General features: G+C 37.4%; 1 protein-coding gene and 1 long non-coding RNA gene across 4 annotated transcripts in view; one reads left to right on the forward strand and one right to left on the reverse strand.

The window, feature by feature from the left end:
• The window catches only part of NR6A1 (nuclear receptor subfamily 6 group A member 1), a 204,986-nt gene that overhangs the window by 94,804 nt on the left and 88,887 nt on the right, over positions 1–21,295 (reverse strand). The gene's annotated exons all lie outside the window — the stretch shown is intronic.
• Positions 18,339–21,295, forward strand: part of LOC123617189 (uncharacterized) — a 50,241-nt gene continuing 47,284 nt past the window's right edge. The window contains exon 1 of one of the 2 annotated variants that reach the window (XR_012506544.1): positions 18,339–18,690. This is a non-coding gene — a long non-coding RNA (uncharacterized LOC123617189). The remainder of the gene's footprint in view (positions 18,691–21,295) is intronic. The other variant, XR_006725320.2, reaches the window with a different exon arrangement.

The following is a 21,295-nucleotide window of genomic DNA, read 5'->3' on the forward strand; positions in this document are numbered from 1 at the left end:
CCAAGGATTCAGCAACCCTAAAAAGGTGAACAGAAGAAATCTCAGTATGCTTTCTCCTGACTGTTAAAGAAGCATAGGGCCAATTAAGGGTGGGGAGTGTCCTGGTGAGAGGAGAGGAAAGTGCTACCTATCTGAAAGAAGTGGACACAGGTCAAGGACACACATACAGCCTGTGTGCTATGTAGGCCACAAATACTTTCATTCTACTATTAAGCAACGAACACTTTCCTAGGTGCTAAGGATAGAATGGTGAGCTAGACAGACACATTCCTTTTAAGAGTCTCACCAGCATCTCCTCAAGGCAGGCAGAGATCCTGCCCAGGTCAGTATCAAACCCTGACCCTCAGCAGTCAGATGGAAGGAATACAAAAAAAAAGTTAGCCTCACATCTGGTACACTCAATACTGGAAAATAACGTAGCTTACTCCAATGCTTTGCAAAGTCGGCAGTTTCAAAGAAAAACAATCACATATTGAGTATGAGAGAAAAACTATTATGTGAGATATTGAGAATCAAAACACTATGTCAGCCATTTTTAGCACCTGTTTCTTATTTTTGTTTTTTGTTTTTTTCAGGGAAGAGTGATATCATTAACCAAAAACCAACCGTGGAAAATGCAAAAGAAAGAAAGCCTAGTGTCAGAACCTAAGGGATTTCCTTGTAAAGGACACAGGTTTGGCTAACTAACAATGTAACCGCAAGGACAATAAATCTGATGTGAGATGCTTCTCTCACAAGATTATAGGCTTATTTTTTCCTAAACCTCAGACACACTATATTTTGTTGAGACAACCCAAGGGCTTGAGGAGTATGAGGATTCAATCATTCATTCAACAAATATTCACTGGGTGCCTACAATCTTCAAGATGGGGATTCAGAGCAAACAAGACTGATATGGTCACTGTCCTTACAGACTAGTAGAAGGATAAACACTGAGCAGTTACATAAAGAAATATTTAATTATAATTGTGTTAAGCGTGATAACTGTGATTAACTGCACAAGACATGAGTAACAATGAAGGAACCTCCCTTGGTCTGGGAGAGGAGGAAAAACATTCATGCAATGGGATATGAGAGTGGACAGATGCCAAACTATCCACAGAAAAGAATCAAACACAAGATTTCTTTCTAAAAAATGGCCTAGCCTTTTCTGCTCCCAAAGGAGGATTAAAGAAACTGCACACATGGTGATGTCCAAATCTCAGCAATGAGATTAACCTCCATGTGGACTGTCTTTATCTCACAGAGCTTTAAAACAAAGAGATCTACCATCACATTTTTCATATCTAGAACTCAAACCGAAAAGGAAGCCCCAAGTGAGATACAGTAATGCACTCTGCTGCCTGAGAATTCGAGTCTCAGTCATATGTCTCTCTTCAGTGCTCTCAGCACTCTACTTCTAAGCATTACTGAACTGATTTTACTGCAGTATGACTCTATCTCCCTTACTAGACTGCAAACTCCTCCAGAATAGGGACCTTATCCAACTTATTTCTGTGCCTCTAATACCTAGCATTGAGCTAGATACTCAGTAGGACCTGAGAAAATGGTGATTGCTACTATTGTACTGCCCTTCAGACTGGTCATTACACAAATTATACAGCTCAGTTCTCTTAAATGAGATCTCCTCCCACTTGGTAGAGAAACACCAACAAGTGAGTCCCAGGAATAGATCACTGACCACTGATCCCAACACATGCCATTGCTCTCAGCTCCTTTGTAGTGGTGATTTTTGCCTGCTTACATGGATGATTCAAAGCTATCTTTTTCACTGTGCTGTTGTGACTTCCAACGCAAGACTATCAGCCAAGAATAGCAGTGCTTTAAAAGGTAGTGATATGAAGATCACAAGATAGGAAAGGGAAAGGGTGAAGAGAATTAGGACACAGCTGTAGTGTTCTGTAGGCTAAAATACAGACTCAATATGTCACAGAAAATTAAATCAGAGGTTGAATGTTATTCCTGGTCTCCTGAATAAATATAAACAAGGGCCCAAGTACTCTGTCACTAGCTACACTGTGGTCATGCTAGGGCCTCAATGACATCTAGTTCTATGCCTCAGGATCATTCTAAATTGGGGAGGCAAGGTCATTGCTCCTCCAGGCCAAATTCTACAAAGCTCCATTTGCCCCAGACAGAAAAAAGAGGATGCTAACTTCTAAATCCATTTTGATAGCTAGAGGAGGATTAAAGAAACTGCACACATGGTGATGTCCAAATCTCAGCAATGAGATTAACCTCCATGTGGACTGTCTATATCTCACAGAGCTTTAAAACAAAGAGATCTGCCGTCACATTTTTCACATCTAGAACTCAAACCGAAAAGGAAGCCCCAAGTGAGATACAGTAATGCACTCTGCTGCCTGAGAATTCTAGAGAAACACTAAGACAGGGTCACTGTTCTCCAGAAAGTACTGGGGAGGCAGACCAGGAAATTATCTACAGTGCCGGATAAAACCACAAACAAGGTGCTAAATAGGAACTCACAGGCAGGAGGGATAAATCTATGAGGAGTGGGGGCAGATCTAATGGGAATTTCATAATCATAAGGGGTACTAGAGGCTCAACTTTGAAGGCGCAGGCTCCCAAAAGGCAGAGAAGGGGGAAGAAGTGGAAAGTGCATTCTATGCAAAAGCAGTAATTTTGTGTAGCTTGGGTTTAAGGTATATGACAGTGAGTGGCAGAAGAGACTGGGGGATTTTGAGTAAAGTCAGGTTTGAAAAGGTCTTATATACTCAGCTAAACAGTTGGACTTCTTCCTGTAGGTGAGAATAATATACATTTATTATTTACAGTTTATTTATTTTATTAAATATCCACTATGAACGAGGCAACATGTTTTACAAACTATTACATTTAATGTTCAAAACTCTGCCATGTGAGCATTTCTCTCCTTATCGTACAAACAAGAAAAATGGCTCAAGAGAGGGTAAGTAACTTTCTCAAATCAGGTCTGTTTCACTTCAAAGATTACACAAAATCTCACAAAAAAGGATTCCTGTTCTAAGAACTCCTAGACTCCTGATTCCAAACAACCTAGGGCTCTTTCCCGTATATTATAAAGGACACTTTCCAACACAATATTACATACTAATAATCTAAGTATATATGTTATAGAATATTAGAAACCATAAAGAAGCAAAAATAAGGAAATAAAGCATGCCTTAGAAACTCTGAAAAGACAACAATTGTGGAAAATTAGTTGGAAAGGTAGTTCAGGGACTGACTGCAGCAGCCTTGGCCTTAAATGCCAGGCTGGAGAATCAAAGCTACATTCTGCATGCATTACAAGATTGTGAGCACAGAGGCAGCATAACTAGTCTTATGCCATGCTTAAGACAGACTTAAATCAGAAGACAAGAGACAAGAGGCAAGAGGATCAGGGAGGAGCCCACTACAGTAGTCCAGGTAATATGTATCATGACCACTATAAGCTCAGACTGAGCCAGTTCAAACCTAAGTTTGAACCTGGCTCCATTACTTACTAGCTGTGTGGCTCTCATTAAGTTAATTCAAACCTTGTGCGCCTCAGTTTTATCACCTATAAAGTGGCAATAATAAAACCCATGTAAAGAGTTGTTGTGACAACTAAGTAAGATCTGAAGCAATTAACATGATTCAGGTTTCTCAACTTCTATATTATTGACAATTGAGGCCAAGTAATTCTTTTTTATGGAGGAGCTGTCCTGTGTATCATAGGGTATTTAGCAGCTTCCCTAGTCTCTACCAATACACGACCTCTACCCCGGTTGTGGCAACCAAAAATGTCTCCAGACATTGCTAAACGAACTCCAGTTGAGAAACACTTGACATAGTTTCTGACATATAAAATTCTCCCAAAATGTCAGCGTTAAAAATGATTGCAGAGAAGGAAGGGAGGAAAGAAGGTCGTTACTTCTACCAATGACAGCAGAAATGTAAAAGTAACACAGAAACAGAGATGACAGAACTGGCTGGCTGACTGGATATGGAGGCCATGAAAGGAGAAGGCAGCAGAGGTGACCGCTGCTTTAATTCTGTGTGATTCATCCCACCAAAAGAAATAAGGAAGAAAGGAGAGTGTGCAGGCTTGAGGGACCTTGGGACATGCAAATAGAGATATCTGAAAGGCATTAAGAATTCTGGCCTGTAGCTGGGTAGAAGGGTAAGTGTAGGTCTACGTATCAAGTATCAAAATCACTCTTTATGTCTCCTGAACTTTTAATGCTTTCAGTTATATCTAACAGTTCCAAAGTGAGTACCAGTTACATGCCTTAACTGTAAAGCTCTCAGAAGAAATACACTTAGAAGACATGTTTGACAATGAATATGTATTGCCACCAAGACCAGAAGAAAAGGTATTCCATTTTCAGAAAGAAATATAATCAGAAAAAAATATAAAGTAAATAAAACACAAAAAAACTATAAATTTGCACATGACAGACTTTAGTTTTTCATCCTGTCACCAGACAACTAAAAAACTGTTATGTACTGATCCTCCCAAAGATTAAACCGATTTCAGAGCTTTTAATATTCGTCATATATTTTAGAGACATTGGTGAAAGAAAAAAAGAGTTGAATCCAAACCAAACTGTTCAAATTTCAGTTGTTTGATACCTTTAGAAGTGAAATCTGTCTGATTCTATATATAGCCTCCATGTCCCCAACAGCCCCCAAGACAGCTCCTGCAGCCTCTGCTGAACCACCTGAGCAAACAAGACTGCATCCTTGCTTGTCATCTGCTCTGTAGTCTATTCCAAGGCCCTTTCAAGTACCATCCAAAGCAGAAAAGCACTGAAACTGATCTACATACAGTAACACATCTACTAACAGTGACTGTACTTTAAATTTTCCAAATTATTAAGTTCTGTGGTCTCCATGAACCAGTGTTCTCTAAATTCCAATATTCAGGAATTCAAACTAGCCTTCATACAAAAAAATCCATGTGATATCATGGCACATATGCCAAAATCCACAGAACACAAAATATGAAGAGTGAACCCTAATGTAAACTATGAATTTGGAGTGATAATTTTGTATCAACGTAGGTCACAGATTGTAATAAATATACCACTCTGGTACAGGATGTCGATGGGAGGAGGTTGTACAGTATGTTTAGAAGAGGGTGTACGGGGACTCTCTGTACTTTCTGCTCAATATTGCTGTGAACCTAAAGACCTAAAACTGCTCTTAAAAAGTCTATTTAAAAGGGGGAAAAAATCTCATGTAAGATCTGCTGTCCTGATTTTGGATTCAGAAAATGTGATCCTTGTAGATATGCAAGAGCAAATACCAGAGAGAGGACTTATGCTAAGGGTCAGGAATTCCAGAGACAAGGTCTGAGAAAGCAAGTACTAAACTCTTGGGATAGTCAAGAGAAAAATAAAATTTTTCAAACAAAAACCGCAGAACTCCAAATGGCGAGCTTTCTTATTGCAGCTGGATGAAGACTCCCATTATGTCATGGAGTAAGTTTTTATACCTGCCAAATTTACAAAAAAGGATGTAAAAAACGAGTAAATTTCTTGTCAGAAAGCTCTCTAAATAAATGACAATTTTTGGATAAGGTTAAAAATAGGAAGAAATGATATCTCCATCTCAATTTCTTTTAAAAACCAATACCACTTCCAGTTTCCAGTCTGGCCATGTAAGGAACTTGGAAGTTGCCACTCTGTCCTAACAACAAGAAAAACCTGAATAAAATGAAAAATCAACAACTCTTCTTAGATCTGGCAGAGAAGTGTGGTCACATGACAAACCAATGCCCCCCAAATTGGACAGACAGATACAGATAACAAAGAATCACAACCTACCAAAGCAGAAACTCATGAGGAGAAAATTCCACGGGAACCAGTGCCAGGGCAAGAACACCAAAGTTATAATTGAATTGTTGGAAGCTAAATGTAGATAAAACTCTTAAGAGTTAAAAACTCCAGGGGGGCCCAGTCACAGGAGGGCCCTACACTTTTGTGAGTTTTACCTCCAAGACCTCTACCAGGAACTCAAAGTGAGTACCAGAGAAAAATTCCCCCTTGCTTCTGGCAGAGAGAGGGGAAAAAGACCCTTGAAATATACCAGAGCATTCTGTTCTTAACAAGGCCTGCATTCAGGAAAAATTATTTCACCAGAATCTAACTTGCTGAAGTTTTATCAGAGCCTAGGTAAGGGGAATACCCAACTCCAGCCCACCCTAACCACCCTGTCCCACCAAAGAGGGAAAAAAAGACTGAGAAGCACTCATGAAGTTCACTGTCCTGGCACATAGGCTCACTGAAAGACAGACCTAATCAAAAGACGACAGAATGCTTCCCCTTCCCCACATCTTACCACTGTATTACTAAGGCCTATTTACAGGTTCTTTTTACCTAACACACCATGTTCAACTTTCAACAACAACAACAAAAACCACAATACTAAAATGCAAAAGCAAACAAATAAAAAACAGTCTGAAAAAGCAAAATAAGCGTCAGAATCAAGAGTCAAGATAACTGCAGGAAAGTTGGAATTATCAGATGAGGAACTTTAAAGAACTATGATTAATATGCTAATAAGGGCCTTAATGGAAAACACTGACAACATGAAAGACAGATGGATAATCTAACCAGAGAGATGGAAATTCTAAGAAAGAATCAAAATGAAATGCTAGAAATAAAAAATACTGTAATAGAAATGTAGAAGACTTTGATAGGCTCATTAGTAGACTGGGCACGGCTAAAGAAAGATCTCTGAACTTGGAGATATGACAACAGAAACTCCCAAAACTGAAGAGCAAAGAGAAAAATGACTGCAACAAATAAAAGAACAGAATATCCAAGAACTTGGGACAGCCAAAGGTGTTACATATATGTAATAGGTTAACTAGAAGGAAAACAGAAAGGAACAGAAGCAATATGTGAAGTAATAATGACTGAGAATTTCCCCAAGTTAATGTCAGATACCAAATCACAGATCTAAGAAGCTCAGAGAACAGCAAGCAAGATCAACGCCCAAAAGAAAACTACTACCTAGATATATTCAAACTTCAGAATGTCAAAGATAAAAAAAATCTTGGAAGAAGCCACAGGGAAAAAACATCTTACCTATAGGGGAGTAATGATAAGAATTATATCCAATTTAACCTCAAAACCATGCGAGCAAGAAAGGAACAGAGTGAAATATTTAGGGTGATGAGAGAAATAAACTCACCAACTTAGAATTCTACATACCCTGTGAAATTACCCTTTAAAAATGAAAGAGAAATAGACTTTCTCAGATAGACAAAATTGGAGGGAATTTATTGCCAGTAGACCTGCTTAGCAAATTGATTGTTAAAAGAAGTTTTTCAAAGAGAAGGAAAAATGATATGAGTCAGATCTATGTAATAAAAAAGAACAGTGGAATATGAATAAGTGAAGGTGAAATAAAAGCTTATTTTTTCTTATTTTTAGTTCTAACAGGTAACAGTTTGTTCAAAATAATAATGGCAATAATATATTTTATTGTATATACTTATGTATAAGTAAAATGAATGACAACATGATATAAGGGATGGGAGGTAGGAATCAGGAATATATCGTTATTACAAGGTGTGTACACTAACTGCGAAACAGTACAGTGTTATTTGAAATGGATCAGTTGTAAATGTATTATTGCAAAGCCTAGGGTAACCACTAAAAACAGGTTTAAAAAAAAAAGTACAACTGACATGCTAAGGAAGGAAAGAAAACAGAATCATACAAAAAGTTCAATTAAAACTACAAAAAGCAGAAAAAATGTGGAAGACAAAAACAGAAACAAAGAACAAAGGCACTAAGTAGAAAATAGTAACAAATATGGTAGATATTAATACAACCATATCAATTATCACCTTAAACACCAATGGTTTAAATATATAATCAAAAGACAGACATTGTCAGAGTGGATCCAAAAACAAGATTAAACTATATGTTGTCTATTAGAAACCCACAGACAGATAAAAAGTAAAGGGATGGAGAAAGATGTATCATGGTAACACCATTCAAAAGAAAGCAGGGCTGTCATCAAAACACTGTTTTTCTGAACAGAAATGGACAGATCCAACAGCCATACAATCAGTAAGGACATAGTTGAACTAAACTGCACTATAAATCAACTCAGTATAATGGATATACAGACTACTTCATCCAAAAACAGCAGATTACAAATTCTTCTCAAGCTCATGTGAATATCCATCAAAACAGACAACATTCAGGGTCATAAAACACACCTTAACAAATTCAAATATAAATCAAACAACATATGCTCTCAGATCACAATGGAATTAAACTAGAAATCAGTATCAGCAAGATAGCTGGAAAATTACTTAAAATACTTGGAGATTAAACAATACAATTCTAAATAACATGTGGGTCAAAGAAGAAATCTGAAGAGAAATTGAAAAACCATTCTGAACTAAATGAAAATGAAAATACAGCTTATCAAAATTTGAAGGATGCACTGAAAACAGCGCTTAAAGGCAAATTTATAGCACGGAATGTATTAGAATTGAATTTGAATTCCATATTACAACTGAAAATTGAATACTAGAAAAGATCTAAAATCAATAATCTAAGCTTCCACCTTAGGAAACTAGAAAATGAAGAGCAAATTAAACCCAAAGCAAGCAGAAGAAAGAAATAATAAAAACTAGAGAAAAAAAATCAGTGAAATTGAAAATAAGAAACAACAGAGAAAATCAACAAAACCAAAAGTTGGTTCTTTGAAATATAAATAAAATGGATAATCTTCTAGCCAGGTTAAGAAAAAAAGATACAAATTACTAATATCAGAAACGAAAGAGGGGACATCAGTACAGATCACATAGACATTAGAATAAAGAAATACTATGAACAACTCTTACGCCCACAAATTTGATGACCTAGTTGAAATGAACCAATTCCTTGAAAGACATAATCTGCCAATACTCAAACAAGAAACAGACTATCTAAACAGGACTATCTATTCAAGAAACTGAATCAATATTTAATGATACAAGATCTATATGAGGAAAACTACAAAATTCTGATTATAAATATCAAAGTACTAGAGAGAAATTATATATTTATGGATAAGGAAGAGACAATATCACCAAGATACCAGTTCCTCCCATCTTGATTTATAGATTCAATGCAATCCCAACCAAATTCCCAGTAAACTACTTTGTGAATATCAATAAACTGATTCTAAAGTTTACAGGGAAAAACAAAAGACCTCTAATAGCCAATAAAATACCGAAAGAGAAGAACAATGCTGGAGAATTGACACTACCTGACTTCAAGAATTATAAAGTCACAGTAATCAAGACAATGTGGTATTGAGGAAAGAAGAGACAGGTTGACTAGTGGAACAGAACAGAGAGCCTAGAAACAAATCCACATAAATATAACCAAATAATCTTTGACAAAGAAGTAAGAACACTAAAAGCAAAGATAGTCTCCAACAAATGGTGCTGGAATAACTGAATATCCACATGTAAAACAATGAATCTGTGCACAGACCTTACACGCTTCACAAAAATTAACACAAAATGGATCACAGACAAAATGGATCAAAACAAAAACTAAGAAATTCCAGGAAGATAACACAGGAGAAAACTTAGATGACCTTGGGCATGGCAATGAATTGTTGGATTCAACACCAAAGGCATGATCTATGAAAGAAATAATTAGTAAGCTAGACTTCAGTTAAATGAAAAATTTCTGCTAAAGACAATGTCATGAAAATAAGATGACAAGGCACAGATCAGGAAAAAATTTGTAAAAGGCACATCTGATAAAGGACTGTTATAAAAAAAATTGTAAAAGAAACTCTTAAAACTCCACTAGAAGGAAAAAAAACTTCAACAACACAAAAATGAACAACCCGATTAAAACACAGGTGAAAACCTTAATAGAAACCTCACCAAAGAAGATACACAAGATGGCAAGTAAACATAAGAAGAAAATGTTCAACATCATCTGTCATTACAGAATTGCAAATTAATACAATGAGATACCACTACACACCTATTAGAATAGCCAAAAAAAAAAAAAAAAGACAATACCAAATGCTGGTGAGGGTGCAGATCAACAGGAATTTTCATTCCCTGCTGCTGGAAAAGCAAACTGGTACAGCTACCCTGGAAGACAGTTTGCTAGCTGCATGCAAAACTAAACATACTCATACCATTCAATCAAGCAATCATCCTGGGTATTTACCAAATGAACTGAAAATGTATGTCGACACAAAAACTTACATACAGATATTTATAGCGGCTTTATTCATAATTGCCAAAACTTGGAAGTGGTCAAGATGTCCTTTAGTAGGTGAGTGAATAAACTCTGGTACATCCAGACAAAGGAATAGTATTCAGTGCTAAAAAGAAATGAGCTTATCAAGCTATGAAAAGACATGGAGTAAAGTTAAATGTAAGCTACTAAGTGAAAGAAGCCAATCTAAAAAGGCCACATACTGTATGATTCCAACTGTGTACAATTGGGAAAAGGCAAAACCACGAAGACAGTAAAAAAGATTAGTAGCTGCCAGTGGTTAGGAAGGAGGAAGGAAGGGCAAAATAGGCAGAGCACAGAGAATTTTTAGAGCAATGAAACTACTCTGTACCATACTGCAATGCTAATACATGTCACTATGAATTTGTCAAAATCCACAGAATGTACAACACCAAGAGTGAACCCTGAAGTAAACTATGGACTTAGGTGATCATGATGTGTCAATGCAGGTTCATCGACTGTAACAAATGCACCACTCTGGTACTGGATCTTGATAGTAGGAGAGGTCATGCATGTTGAGGACAGGGAATATACTGGAACTCTCTGTATTTTCCACTCAATTTTGGGGTAAACCTAAAGCTGCTCTAAAAATAAAGTTCATTAATTAAATAAAATTTACGTAAAAGAAAAAAATACCAATTTTCTAAGTTTTCAAGTATTAATAGCTATTGCCCCTGGGAGCCTGGGGAAAAAAGGGGGAGGTAACAATGGTTACAAAGAAGAAAACTATATATCCAAAATCCTTAAAGTTAAAAGGACTCCCTTAAAGTTGCTTAAATTAATTTCTGTCATGTTTTCTCAGTGGGCACTTAAGACTCCAACGGGAATGGTGAACATGTAAACTTCTAGAAAGTGTGTAATTTCAGTGTCAGATATCTCCTGAACATGACCTCTCTATGTAAAAGGTTAATAGACCTGCTGGGAGAGGCCTAGTTGTAATTACAAACAGGAAGTCAGGCCAAAGCACTGGCCACCAATGGCCTACCTCTGAATCACATCCTTCGGAAGCCCTGGTAGCTACCTAGGTTCAGCTCTCTCTGACCTGGAATTCATTCCTGGCTTCTTCCTGTGATACAGTCTGACCCCATGTGGGCTCAGCCCATGCTTTTTGCTTTTGGTCACTTCCTGCCCAGTAACCATGAGGCTCTAGATCAGGGGATATTCCAAATCTCAACAGCCCTAGGTTCCTCTATGTCATAATCAGCTCCCCCAAATTTTGATGGCCTGAATTTTAAATGATGGTGAAGTCACCATAACACAACTCTGAACTGAATCTCTTTTTACACTTGAAATGTTCAGAAATGATTTGATACTTGGGGGAGGGGGAATCTGTCCTAAGGGGTATAGTCACCACTACCATTCTCTGAACCCAGGCAACACCCTTGAGAGACATTGAAAGTGCTTTAGTAAAGACAGTAAATAGGTAATACAAAGAGAGAGCTTTGGAGACACACAAAACAGAAACAAAATAAAACCTATACACACACAAAACAGAACAAAATCCCACAAAAAAACTGGAGCTGGATTACTGGCTCGGTCTTAGGAATTATGAAGCTACTTAACCTCTCTGTACCTCAGTTTTCTTTGTATAAATGAGGAAACGACAGTATTAACTTAATAAGGACATTGTAAGAATTCAATGTTAACAGTTTTGCAAAGCACGTTACCATACAGCCTGGCCCATGGTAGTTCTCAACTCTTTTATTTTTTTGCTCATTCTACTTTGTCATCTTTACCCTTCGTGTGATCCCTGGGAAGACAAAATGGGGGAGAAAAAAAAGAGGCCTCATTTTACATCTAAAGGCCTCAAACTACCCCCAAATCCCTGCTTTAATTATACAATCAAATGACTAACATTGGGCCCGTCTCATCTTCACCAAAAAAAAAAAAAAAAAGTATTTTCTTGGCAGCCACAGGAGTAACCGTTTATGGTCTGCCTTCAATCTAACCCTACCCACATGATGTTACTCTTTTCCCTAGCAGACACTGGCACCTGACTATTTCTGCCTACCCAAGAAATAACAAGATCCATGAGCTTTGGAGAACCAACCCAATTTAAGCCCAAAAGAGCAGGGGGAAGATCCAAACCATGGCAGAAGAAAGAAAAACGAAATAAAACAAAACACAACACACACACACACGCACACACACACACACAAAACACCCCAGCTGGCTAATAAAGAAAACTAGCAGAAAAGCAAACTCCTGCTTTTCATTTAAGACTGAAAACCAGCCCCAAACTCTGAATCTGTATTGATGAAAAGTCTTGGAAGTACCCTGGACAAACCTCACACTGCACAGGAGTGAAAAAGCAGCTCTATTTCCACAGTTAGGTTTTCAAGGCTTCCATCCTATGACATAATCCTTTATTCTTAAAGCCTAGTAATGTCCCCCTCTACACAGTCTCATCAACTCAGAGATCCAGTTCAGCTCTGAGGTAAAGGTATGATTTTAAAAATTTTCTGTTCCAGCCTCAGCCACTACTTGACTGTGTGATTGTTTAAGAATCATTTCCTCTTTCTGAGCCTTAATGTTTCTTCTCTGTAAAACAGATAATACACAAGATAGTTTTGGGGATCACTGTAAGTGTTCTGCACCCTGATTATGGAGGTGCTAACATAAATCATACATACGTTCAAATTCAAAAAATTATATACTCAACAGTCAACTTTCCTTCATGGTAATTTAAGAAATAAAATAAAAAAAATTAAGGATAATAATTTTCCCCTCACAGAATTGTTGTGAGAATTCAATTAAAATCTATGTCAAAAGAGCCTAGAGTACAGGCCTAGAGTACAAACAACAGGCATTCGCTCCCCTCCCTTCCCCTTTGATACAGTCTTATCCTCTAGAGGGAAAGAAGAACATGATTTCTCCTCTACAGAATTAACTCAGCCAGTACCATAACCAGGTCAGAGACAGCAGGGCTGGATTCAGACCCTAGATATATCCTTTCTCATGTCTGAGCACTGACTCCAACTTACATTGCAACAGCTCACTTTTTAAAGTCCACATTCTCACTCTCAGAAGCTGGGTCTTATACAGCTATTATTTTAAGAAGCCAAGATTAGCTCAGGGGTAGATGAGTAATGAGATACAAGGGCTTTGGGAACCTGCAAGTTTCCAGCGTAACTAATGAGTACTATCAACTGCATTCTGTCCAAGACATGGAAGGCAACTCCAAGTGGCCAACAGCTCTTAAAATGATCAGAGGAAGAGTGTTTCTGCCTCTTCCTGCAGCCTCTGCTTTGGGACATGTACATTTTATATAATCACAATTAAGGTCACTTATGGTGTTTCATTTTTGTTCAGTTTCATTAAAGATTATTATCACTAGAAAAGCTATACAATGTGGTAAAACAAGTAAGGGCCTTGGAATTAACCTTTGGTTTAAGTCCCAGCTCTGCAACTTCCTTGTTACGTGACATTGGAAAGTCACAACCTTTCTGAGAGTCAGTTATCTCCCCTACACTGTTTTTCAAAGTTTGGGTTGCCTCTTCAGTGGGTTGTGAAATCAATTTAGTAGCTTGCAGATAACATTTTTTTAAGTGAAAAAATAAAAGAAAGTATCAGATGACTATATGTAATAAAGACAAGTTCTATTTCATAAAAGAATGGTTTCAGATACATATAGATATTATATACAGATATATATAAAAATGTGTATAATGGATTGCAATATAAAGCATCTTTCTTACAGAGGATAATGGTCGAAAAAATCTGAAAGCCACTGACCTATAAAATGAGAGACTATCAGGTGTGTAATGTCATATTGGCTATTTTTCAGAGTATTTGGAAAAAAAACAAATAATGTAGGTGAAATGCTAGCAATTAAGCCTATTAGAGTCAGAATATCTGAATACAATCTTATTTAAGAATACTGGGAAAATTCCTCTTTACTTGTCATCAGTACTTCTTTAAGTATATCATATAAATGAAACTGTCAGCCATCATCGTTTGCCAAGGACATGTCCTTCTAAATTATTGACACAGAAAGATCAGGTCTAATTAAGAACTGAATTTTAGCCTAAATTAATACAGAAAAGCAGCATGCAAAACCCTATCCAGACAACAGTGATGTAGTCAAAACAACAAAAGGCTCTTGTCAGACAAGCCCTCTCTGATGTGTAAAGAGCAGTGAACCCAATGTTAGCCCCAGAACTATTCTAAAAGAAATATCACTCTGCTAGGACACCCAGAGCTCGCCACTAATATGCGAAAGCCTTGGCAAAGCCTCGTTTGGGAAGGACTCCAGTTAATGGTGGTGTCAAGAGGACTCTTCTTAAAACTTTCCAATTTCCTACCATTTGGGGGAAAAAAAACTAATTTGGGGGAAATCCAAATTTCTTACCACAGTTTACAAAGCCCCATGTGATAGGGTCCCATCCCTCCTCTCCAACATCACCTCCTACCTGCACTCACTCCACATTAGCCACTTTCAGCTCCTCAGACACACCCAGCTCAATCGTATCTTAGAGCTCTTACATCTCTTGTTCTCACGGCACAGATCCCATTTCTTTCAGCCCTTCATATGCTAGGATTCTTCTTGTCATCGTTTGGCTCTCAGCTTGTATATTTCAGTCCCTCAGAGAAGCATTCCTGACTATTTCCTCATTAAAGGAGTCCTCCATCTGACTACTCCAGCCCCAAGGCATTCTCCATCATCACATTACCCTATTTAATTTTCCTCATAGCATGGTTTCCTGTTTTATTTTACATTACTTTGTAAACTTATTTTTTTCCTTATCAGAGTGCAAGTTTCATAAGAATCTTTTCAGTTTTATTCTTAACTCTCCTTAGCACATAGAACAGTGCCATGTACATACATATATATAAATGACGCCATTCTATACATACTTATCTGCCAAATTAACAAACCAAGGAAGAACACCAATACATCCATTCCAGTACACTCTATGTAACTGCATTTTCAAAATAACATGAGAAGGAATTTACATACATGGGAATATCTGTTAACTGAGTTCAACAAGGGGCTGTTCAGCTAAAGAGCTATACAAAAGGTTCAAGTTACTAATGTGTCAAGCTTTCCTCTGAGTATCAACACATGAACCATTATCTATCATAGGGCTATAGCTCCTGATACCTAATGCAAGAATATCTGATTTGGAATCAATGCTTAGGCTAAATCTCCTGCTTCCAAACCCACTGATCATCACCTCACTGTGCAGTTTGCATAATGGATCTGGAGCCAAAAGAGACAAGGGTTTAAATCCTAATTATATCTTCTACATGCTGTGAGGCCTTAAACAAGTTTCCTCATCTATTAAATGAAGGTAACAGTACTTTATCTTACAGGGTTGTTTTGAAAATTAAATAATATATATATAACATCTCTCACAACAAAAATCCAATAAAATTGGTTATTATTCTATTATTATTCATTAATTCACCTTTTTTCCAACTAATTTTTACCTATGTCTACTTTGTTATAGGTCTCAGGCACAATTCAAGAAGAACTGACTACAGTCTCTACCCAGGAAGAGCTCAGTGTAATAGGAAAGATAAACCCATAAAAAATAAGTATGAAAGAATCGTGTATTAAGTCTCATCCAAGAAGGATTAAAAGAATCTGCTCTTCTCGAGCAAACCTGATGTTAGGGCCTACTTAGTCTCTATCAGTGAAAGGCACATCCAAACCCTTTCAACTTATAAAATGGAATAGCTTCTAAGATGGGTCAGAACAACTCCATAAAGAAACCCTCAAAAGACTGTAAGAAGAATGATCAAGAATGATTTTCCCAATAGCCAAAAGTGCAAGCAACTCAAGTGTCCACTGTCAGGTGAAAGGATATATACATATACACAAAGGAGTGGTATTCAGCCTTAAAAAGTACGGAAATTCTGACACATGCCATATTGTGGATGACCCTAGAGGATAGTAAGCTAAGTGAAGTAAGCCTGTCACAGAAAGAGAAATATTGTATGATTCTACATTTATGAGGTACCTTGAATAGTCAAATTTGTAGAGACAGAAAGTAGAATGGTGATTGCCAGGGGCTGGGGGGAGGGAGGAATAAGAAAGTGTTAGGTACACAGTTTCAGTTTGGGGAAAAGATGAAAAAGTTCCAGAAAGGTGGTGGGGATGACTGTACAACAATGTGAACATACTTAATGCTAAAGAACTGTACACTTAAAAATGGTTAAAATGGATTCATGCACCCCAAAGTTCATAGCAGTACCATTTGCAACAGCCGAGACATGGAAGCAATCTAAATGTTCATTGACAGATAAATGGATAAAAAAAGATGTGGTATCTATATTCAATGGAATATTATTTGGCCATTAAAAAGAATGAAACAACACCTTTACAGCAACATGGGTGGACCTAGAGATTGTCTGACTTACTTCACTTAGTATGAATAAAGACAAGTATCGTATGAAATAATTTATATGTAGAATCTTTTAAAATGACACAAATGAATTTACAAAACAGAAAAAGACTCAAAGACAGAAAATAGACTTACAGTTGCTAAAGGGAAAAGGTGGGAGAAGGAATAAATTAGGAGTTCGAGATTAGCAGATACACACTATATAAAATAGATAAAACAACAAGGTCCTACTGTATGGCACAGGAAACTATAGTCAATACTTTGTAATAAAATGTATAATGAAAATGAATATGAAAAATATATAAGTGTGTATATATATACATACACATACATATAGCTGAATCACTTTGCTGTATACCAGAAACCAATACAACATTGTAAATCAACTGTATTTCAATTAAAAAAATAGTTAAAATGGAAAATTTGTTATGTATATTTTACCACAATTTAAAAAAAAAGGAATGATTGTTCTGTAGCTTACAAAAAGAGAGAGGGAGTGTATCCCTTCTTCTCTGACTTTGATCATTGTTTTATCGGGTAGCCAATCAACCTAGCTTCTCCAGGTTAAGATATGAAAAGAATTCCTGGGCAGTCCCTACACATAGGATGCTGTGTAACATCTAAAAAATCACAAGTACTTAAATACCCAAACCAAGAATTTACAGCAAAATAGACAGATGCTATAAACTCACCATGGGTTTATTTCCATAAGTGTATAAGAGAGGCAGAAAATAAACCAAAGTATTTGTAGTCTAAATACCAGTTTAGGGTTATATAAACTAATTCTTAAAGAGACAAGAAAGTCCCTGGAAAAAAAAATTGGTCCACATAGAGTAGGTTTCATATATCTAAGGCCCCATAATACAACTTTATTGCTTCAAATTTTAAAAAACAGTGTTAACTTGTATTAAACAAAGCAACTTTTCATATTAAACAAAAATGTCACAACTGACAGTCCAAATAATGACCTGGTTTCCTAGCGGCCCAGAAAGATGAGAAATAAATCCCAAGGACCTTAGTTTAGATAGACTAGAGAGAGTAGACTGTGGCTGTCTTGCATAATTAAAGGCTATGTCACAGTTCAGTGTGGTCTAAGCCTTGGTAGCTTCACCTTAGTAGTCTCCTATGTGACTAAGAACCGGGATCATAGTAACAGCCACACAAAGGGGATAATAAAAGATAAAGCTTTTTCCTAGCCTGTTCAAAGACTCCAGAACCAAATCTTAACTTCTCTGCTGTCCATCCATCCAATTTTCATTAAGTGCAATTTATATCATCTAGGAAGCTTCAAAGTCCAATGCCATCTTTATTTTTACCTTATCAAATCCATAAAATCAGGGCCAGGGTGTGGTCTGGACATGAGCTTTGGTTAAGATCACAAAAATTCTCAAATCAAATAATTGGTGTAAGTCAGAGCAAAGTTCATCAACAATAAGATGACAGAATTCAGGCAAAGTCGGCTTTCTTCTTGCATTTCAGAAAGACCAGCATTGCTCCTGACACCAGTACATAGGTGTAAGCAACTTCTGGGTGGGTAATGCCACCAAACAAAAGCAACACCTTCAAAGTCTCTCTCGGTGACTAGAGGCAGTCAGACACTCAAACTGCCAGTCCTGAATTACGGCCTCTGAATGGTGAGGGCTTCACATTTCACTGATCAGGGCACAGCCCAATCAGAAGACAAACCCCTGCACTGCCAGGGACCAGCAAATCCGCTTTCTTCCAGTGTGCACATGACTGAATGTGCTTCTGTCCATCATCTGGGTCATATATAGTTCAATGCGAGCTGAGCAGACAGGGCTGCAAGGAAATCTGGCGCGGTTCAATACCTCGTCTAGCCTGGGTTCCAGTATCTAATTTTTTTTACTGACAAACTCATTTCTCTACCGGGACAGGATGCTGTGCTGGCTGGAAGTTCCATTTCTACAGCAAGAATCCTATCTGGAAACACAGAAGTTGTCCTCTAAGCCACAGCAGCTCGAACTTTTTTGATTGTTGTTGCTGCTTTCTCCCATCACCCCCACCCCCTTTTGACAAAGATCCAACTGTAAAAAGTCTTACGTAACAGTTCAGGACTACTTCGGTTCTTTTACTGGGTAAGCACTTTCAATTTTTTTTTAAAAAACTAAAAACCATTTTAACATTGAATCTGTTGAGAGGCTTGACTAAAATCTTTAAAGTAATTTGTGTGGTGAAATACTGTCAGTGGATTTTTTAGTCTCATTTCTGCACGTGCTCCTTTGTTCTCAGAACAGAAGCTTTTTATACACACCCCATAACGCAGCTGGAGAGAGTTATGAAGTCAGTTATTATAAGGAACACAAAGGTTGCTTTGCATTCTTTGCCTTTAGATAATTTTGTATTTGTTTTCTTAAAATGAAGTATTAAAGAAGGAAAAAATTAAATAAACAAAAGAATAAACTGTTGGAGAATCTAGCAAAGTTTGAAGTTTTTACTACCTTTTCTATCTGTAGTTTTGTGTGGCCAAACACTTGTGCCGCCTGGGGCGGTGGGGGTAGAGGCAAGCGTAGACAGAGAGGAACTAAGCCAGACATGGACAAAGGCATGAGCCAAAACCAGACAGTCCTGGCCGTTCGATAGGCCAGCAGTGGGTGAGACAGGTCAGCCAGCTGCAGGGGCGGGAGAAGGGGGGAAAGGGGCATGGATGTGTGAGGTGCTCATGCGTGCGATCGTGACTAGATTCTGAAACTGCCAGCCATTTTCCCAGCTATGCTTTGTGCAATCTAAAGGAATGCATCTCCTCTGAAGCAGTCTTGCCAGAGCCCAGTGATAACGAGGAGTGTGATAAATACCACAACATATGGAATCAGAAATTACTGGGATCTGGGGTGGACAAGAGGGAATGCAGAGGGTGTGGAAATTTTTTAGTGATCTGGAATGTGTTGAGTGACAGGAAGTGCCCCAAGCTCTCCCCCCTCCTCAACTCTTCTCAGTCGCGCCTGCTTTTGTCTAACTCTTGTAATCTACACACTACTGCTTACAAAGCTGTCTGAGTTTAAGACAAAAAGAAACATAAAAGGCTCTCCATTCCATACTACCTGCGATATGGAAGGAATGTAAAACGCATGGCCCTTTAAGCCTGTGGACATTTTTTCAGGTATACAGGAGAAAGATAATATAACAATTTTCCAAGGATAGATGAGAATTATGAATTATAGTCCAGCTTCCAAATCTAATTTTAAAAATCCTGATTCTGCTATACTTACAAATGCTTAAGGTGGTTCCTAATCTGAAGGAGGCTTGTTTGTTTCGTTAGTATATTGCATTTGAAGTTGTTTCTTTTTTCTCTGTATAAATTTGGACTTTGGGAGAAAAAAATGCAAAGTAGAATGCATTGGGGGGGAAAAGGAGATTTTCCCTTCAATGGTAGGAAAGCGTTTTAAAAAGGTTGGTTTCTTGGAAAAAGCATCTCGTTCTCTCTCGCTCTCTCTCATTTTTGCATGCATGCTATAAAGATAGCTTTATGCCATTATAATTGTAAAGTACAAAACTTTTGACAGAAAATAATAGTGTTCTAAGTGAAAAACAACTTAGCATTTTCCCAAACTTCCATATTATCAACAGAAACACTAAAACTTGAGAGAAAAGTAGCTTAATATTTGAATGGCTAACTCTACTTTTGGAAGATGAAATGGAAAATTAAGTGTGAATAAAATGATACTGGGGAATATTTCTACCTCCTACCACAAAGGATGTTAGTGGTCAGTCTAGGAGTTAATCTTTCCTAGTGTGGCTCTGAGCCTTCATGCCGAGCAGACGTTATTCACATGACGATCCGAAAAGTCCATTCATATATCTCACTACCTGGATTTGAATAGAAACCAGACAGCAATTCTTTAGTTCCAGCCACCATTCGCCCCACTGGACAATAGCGATTTGTTAGCACAGAGTCACAGGCTGTGGGACACAAAGCTTAGAGCTGCAGAAAGATGGGGGATTCAGAGAACAGGAAATTACAGGCCCAATGCACTCCTGGCAGCTCTGGGAATACAAAAAAAAAAAAAAAAAAAAAAAAGGCAACACAGCGATGCCATGTTTAAGAGCTACTTCTAGCTTTTTTAACCACCTCCAATGTCATAAAAGCTCTATTGTTGGAGTACATAAAGTCACGAGTCCCATGTGCTCTCTTTTCTCACTACAGGGAACTTCATTCAATGCCCTGGCAGTCGAAAAAATCAAAAGCACCCAGAGTTGATTAGTTGTGAGCTCTGACAGAAAGGAGAGGAGCATTTTACAAATAAAATGTCAGAGAAAAAAATATGCTACTTAGTAACACATAATAAAATTAATATATATTACAAATTATTTCATAAGACAATCAAAATGAAACCAAATCAAGAGTCCAGGTAAGCAAATTTTTCTTCAAAATATCATATAAAATCTATTACTTAATTCCATCAAAAGCTTCCTCAGAAGATATGTATCAATTTAAAAACTAATCTTACACAGAACATTTCTGAGTTCTGGATTGTATTTTCCGAAACAAAGAACTAAAATCAAAGCCCTGAGGACTTATTTTTAAATACTAGAAAGGAAAACTACACTTTATTTTGTTGGTTATCAAATTATTATAGCTCCTTGGCTAAATTTAGAAGTTGCCTCTACTTCCCTCTATTTAGATCTAAAAAATGAGATTAACGGACATTCTAGGTGAGAGGAGAGGGGTAATTCTCCTGTCCA

This window comes from Camelus bactrianus, chromosome 4, assembly GCF_048773025.1.
Source record: "Camelus bactrianus isolate YW-2024 breed Bactrian camel chromosome 4, ASM4877302v1, whole genome shotgun sequence".
Classification (NCBI taxonomy): Eukaryota; Metazoa; Chordata; class Mammalia; order Artiodactyla; family Camelidae; genus Camelus; species Camelus bactrianus.